Source organism: Nicotiana sylvestris, chromosome 12 (genome assembly GCF_000393655.2).
Source record: "Nicotiana sylvestris chromosome 12, ASM39365v2, whole genome shotgun sequence".
NCBI lineage: Eukaryota > Viridiplantae > Streptophyta > Magnoliopsida > Solanales > Solanaceae > Nicotiana > Nicotiana sylvestris.
In genome coordinates, this window is record NC_091068.1 from 72043871 (window position 1) to 72049870 (window position 6000).

The window sequence follows — 6000 nt, forward strand, 5'->3', positions numbered from 1 at the left end:
AATTTAAAAATGATAAAATGATTTATAGTACATAATTAGAAATTTAAAAATACAGGATCTAATTTTATGCATATAAAACATAATTAAATCTTAAAAGGTCTAATATTGTAATTATGTACAATTTAGCTTTAAAAATACTAAATATAATTATAAAAATACATAAAAATTACCTTATCCATATTTTGTCATAAATATTGAAATCTAATGTATTATCAAAACTAATAATTTTGGAAATAATTATTGCGGATTTTATGGATAAAAAGGGAGAAAATAAATCAATTTAAAACCTTAAAATTATGGAAAAAATAATAAATACCTTGAACATGCTTATATATGCATATATATGCCATTTTGAAGGTATTTTGCGTATTGAAAATATATAGGGAAAAATTGAGTATCAACAGTGCAGAGTCGCAGAAGCAGCCACGAGGGTCAGAAAAGTAACTTAGGCTGGAGAAGGCTGGGACCATGCGGTCGAGTTCCGCAGAAGGGGGACCGCACCTGCACGCATGGAGCCGCAGAAGCGATGGTGTAGAACCATATGGGGGCCGCAGGTGCGGAGTTGAGGGGTCTGAAGGAGTACCGCGGAAGCGGTATTTTGGCCGCGCCTGTAGAACCGTAGAAGCAGTCAAGTGACCGCAGGTGTGAAATGTTGCTGGGCAGATTGTTTAAAGGGCGAGATTTGACTCTTCTTCTCTCATTTTTCCACTTGGATGGGGTGATTTTGGAGAGCTTCAAAGGGAGATTTTCATCAAGCAACACAAGGTAAGTGATTCCTACTTATTATAAGTTAAATATATGGTTTGTAGGAGGATTTCAACATGGAAATTAGTAGAAATTTGGATTTTTGGTGGAAAACTTAGAATTTGTATTTTTGGATTTTGACCACGATTGGACATTAAACTTGGAATAAGTTATATATTTGAGTTCGTGGTATTATGGGTAAAGTTTATCTTCGAAAATTTTCGTAATCTGGGCACGTGGGCCCAAGGGTGATTTTTATCGACTTTTCGGTCGGGGTTAGAAATTATTATAAATTGGATTATAATGAGTTATAGTATGTCTTTATGGGTTTGCACATTTATTAGCTAGTTTTGGAGCATTGGGCATCGGTTTGAGTCGTCGAAAGGGCTTGGGAGCCAGTTATGGAGCTGTGGAGCGAGGTAAATCTCCTTTCTAACCTTGTAAGAGGGAATTAACCCAATAGGTGAAATAATTCGAATATGTGCTTCTATTGTGGGGGCTACGTACGCACGAGATGACGAGAGTCCGTGCATAGCTACTATTATGCTTAAGTCCGGGTAGTTTGGGACCCAAAAGCATGCTATACTTGCGAATTTGTAACCTTATTGTCAATTTAAATTTCTTAAATCATATCGAACTTGGTAAATGAATTTCTAAAAAGATAAACTTCATTTTCTTGACCGTTAAAAGAGGATTGATATTTCCTTGGATAATTGCTCCTTAATGAATTCTTGATTGACTAATTGATTGTGCTTTCCTTTTGGGGAACGGGCCGAACACCTCGACAGATTAAAGAAATGCATTTATGGTTCGCTCCGTTCGACCCTCCGGTAGTGCATAATTTAAATATTATGTTGCATAGGGTCGTACGACCTCGGTATGATTGTGCATGACTTAATTTATTGTTTTGGAATTTTTGATAATTGATGTGACCTTATTGGCCGGAGATATAAATTGTTAAAAGATGAAAATAAATTTGGAAATCTCCCATTCACAAAAAAATTGTTTACCTACTTCATGTTATTCTAATGTTGGCCATAGTAAGTGTCGGAGTCGACCTGACATCATTACTTCTTCGAGATTAGACTAGATACTTACTGGGTATGTGTTATTTTCGTATTCATACTACACTTGATGTATATTTCGTTGTACATGCACATGTATGTCTAGTGGCCTTGTGGGCGTAGCGGATGGTTGATACGGGGACTTAGATGAGCTGTATTTTATGTTACGATCTGCCGCCAGCAGAGTCTCCTTCAAAGTATTTGTATTTTCTTTTCTGTCCAAAGTTGTATTCCAGACAGTTATTGTATTTTATTTTATTTTCTAGTAAATGCTCATGCACTTGTGATACCAGGTTCTGGGATGATTATGGGATATTCAGTATTGAAATTGGGAAACATTGTTATTTATTCTGTAAAGTTCATCTTTTTACTAGTTAAATTGAAGGAAATTTATGATTTCAAAAATATTAAAATGAGAATTTATTTAACTATTCAGTGTTGGCTTGCCTGACAGTGTTGTCCTACGCCATCACGACCTTTAACAGATTTTTGGGCCATGACAATATCAGACATATATCCGTTATTTATTCGTCAGTCTTCCTTGTATAGTTTCTCTTACTTCTTATATTGGTCATGCTGTTAATGGAAATGATTATTTGACTATTATATGCCACTGGATAGATGATAATTTTTGTATGCAAAAACGTATTATTACTTTTAAATATAATGAAGATCAAAGTCATACTTGTGCATTTATTAGTAATACTATCCATGAAATTGTTATATTTTACAATCTTTCAGAATAAGTTTTGTGTATGTCATTTAATAGTGCTTCAAACAACAATGTTGCTATTACAATATTAAAATTGTATCTACACCCACCACTTCCTGAAATATTTCATGTTAGGTGTGCATGTCATACTTATAATTTAATTGTGAAGAGTGACTTTTAATTATTTCGAGATGAGATCACTTTAGTTAGAATAGCTGTTGGTGTAACTCAAGGAAATAATAGAAGTGCTAGATTAAACACATTAATGTGTACAATATGTACAAAAACCAAGACTCATGCCTGAAGAACTAGTTACTAGGTGGAATTCTACAAATTTATTCTTAAGATGTTGTTATGTGATGACCCAAAAGATCATCACTTGATTTAAATTAAATTCTGTGTTCTTTGGCCTTGAAAACCTCATTTAGAGTTACCTCGATTTGTGTGCGCAGTCCAGGCGTGTAGCCGGAAAGTTCAAATATGAAATTCTGTGAAAATGATAAAATTTGGTTATAAAATGAGTTAATTTGACTTCGGTCAACGTTTTGGGAAAACGGATCTGGACCCGTGATTTGACTGTTCCGGAGGGTCCGTAGGAAAATATGGGACTTGGACGTATGCTCGGAATCAAATTTTGAGGTCCCAAGCCTGAGAAATGAATTTTATAGGAAATTGTTTTCTGCAATTGTTTAAGAAAAATTGAAATGAAATTTGATTAGAACATGATGGTATTGGGCCCGTATTTTGGTTCCAGCACCCGGTACAGGTCTTATATATGATTTAAGACATTTATGTGGAATTTGGTGAAAAACAGATGTCATATGACGTGATTTGGACTTAAATTTCAAAGTTAATGTTTAAAGAAGTTTTGAGAAGATTTCATTGATCTTGAGATTTAATTTGATGTTCATGACGTTATTTTAATGATTTGATTGCATGAATAAGTCCGTAGGATGTTCTTTTGGTTTTGTGTGCACTTGGTTTGGAGTTCCGACGTCTTGGATGAGTTTTGGGTAGGTTTCGGGATGTTTTAGACTTAAAACCAGAAATTTGCAGGTCTCTGAACCCCACCAGTGCGGTCCGCGGTCGACCTTGTGCGGTACGCGGTGAAGGCTGTGCGGCCGCGGTCGGCTTTGCGCAGTCCGCACAGGGGGTCTGAGAGAGGTATAAATAGACGGGATTTTCAGTCATTTTTCATTTTTCAAAACCCCAAAAACATAAGGCGATTTTTCAAACAACCTTTTTTTTCCAAATCAATTGTAAGTCGTTTTTAACTAATTTTCTTCAATCATTAACATCTTTTAGCATAATTTCAACTTCAAATCAATGATTTTCACGAGAGAAATTGGGTGTTTTGGGTAGAACCCAGGTTTTTCAAAAATTGGGGATTCAGACCTCGATTTGAGGTCCGATTTCAAAACAATTTACATATTTGAGCTCGTGGGGGAATGAGTAATTGGGTTTTTGGTTCGAACCTCAGGTTTTGACTACGTGGGCCCGGGGGCAATTTTGACTTTTTGGGTAAAACTTTGGAGAACTCATTTTCATGCATTCAAATTGATTCATTTAGCGTTTATTGATGTAATTAAGTAACTTGTGGCTAGATATGAGCAAATTGGTGGTGGAATCAAGAGGTAAAGCGATAGTTGAGGCTTGAATTGCGTTCGTGACATCGAGGTAAGTGTCTGGTCTAACCTTAGCTTGAGGGATTAGGAGTTGAGTCCTATTTGGTATTTGCTTCTTATTGAGTACGACGTATAGGCATGGTGACGAGTATCTATAAGTTGGTGTCAAGCATGACCGTGAGTCTTAAATGATACTTGTTGTATTCTTGAATGTTACTATGGTTGAAATAGCGAATAAGTCCTTGATATTGAGAAAAGACTTAGTTTGTTTATCGTGGAATCTACTTATGATTGAGAAATGGTGGTATTTGAGACGAGTAGGAGTTGAGTTAAGATTGGTTATAGCTGATTCTCCCTTTCCAAGACGTATATACTTGTACTGCTGGTTTCTCTTGCCGGGATAGTGTAGTCTATTGTTGGTCCCTTGCCGGGACGATAAATTATGATTATTGGTGACCGTATAGTTGGAACGGGTTGCGTGTTGAAACAGATATTATATCGGATCGGGTTTCACGCCGCAACAGACATTATATTGGATCGGGTTGCGCGTCGCAACAGATATTATATCGGATCGAGTTACACGCCGCAACAGCTCTATATTTGTGGATCGGGTTGCACGCCGCAACAGTATTGTTATTGTATCATTGTAGATATTGAGTTGTCCTTTCATATTTTATAAAGTTTCTGTCTTGATATGTCTCCCCTAAGCATGTACCCCCTCCCATTTTAAACTGCTCATTCTTGTTTATTTTCCGCCATATATTATATAACTGCACAGGTTTATTTGAAGTCTAGTTCTAGCCTCGTCACTACCTCGCGGGAGTTAGGCCAGGCACTTACCAGCATATGGGGTCGGTTGGGCTGATACTACACTCTGTACTCTGTGCAGGTATCGGAGCGGCGCTTGATCAACAACAGTAGGGGAGCCAACCTTCAGTCCACTGAGACACCGAGGTAGCCTTACAGGCGTCCGCAGGCCCGACGTCTCCTCTATCTTTTATTATGTTTTGTTATCTCATGTATCCGAGACAAACAATGTTATTTTTCCTTCAAACTATTGTATGTAGTACTCTTAGTAGTCCGTGGATATTGTGATACCAGTTTCTGGATAGAGGTATGTGTTTACTTTTGAAACATTTTGGTTTTATATTTGTTTAAGACATCTGGTTAAATCTCATATTTCGCTGTCATTTAGATGTTTGTCACTTGTTAATATAAGTTGTAAAAAAAGATTAAAACAGAAGAGTTAAAGATTTCTAAGTTCGTGGCTTGCCTAGCTTCTACGAGTAAGCGCTATCATGACTCCCGAGGGTGGGAATTCCAGGTCGTGAGAAGTTGGTATTAGAGCTCTAGGTTACATAGGTCTCACAATTCATGGACAAGCTTAGTAGAGTCTGAGGTATCGGTACAGAAATGTTTGTATTTATCCCAGAGGCTACGGAGTTAGGAAAAACTTCACATTTGTTCTTTCATGTCGTGCGGTCCTGTTTATTAATGCTAATTGAATTTCTACTCTGTTCTTTCGTAGATGGCGAGAACACGCGCTTCCTTATCTACCGCTCAGCAGCCCGAGCCCCCAATAGTAGCTCCCACGAGGGGCAGAGGGCGAGGCCGAGGCCGTGCCAGAGGCTGAGTTAGGGGTAGAGCTCAGCCCCGAGCAACAGCCCCAGTAGCGGAGCGTCAAGTTGACTTTGATGACGAGGTTCCGGCTCCAACAGCTCCGGTGGGCCCAGCTTAGGTCCCAGAGGGGTTCATTTCTACCCCAGTCCTTCAGGATGCTCTTGTCCGATTAGTGGGCCTCATGGTGAGTGTCACCCAAGCGGGCTTGCTTCCTGTAGCACCAGCCGTCTCCCAG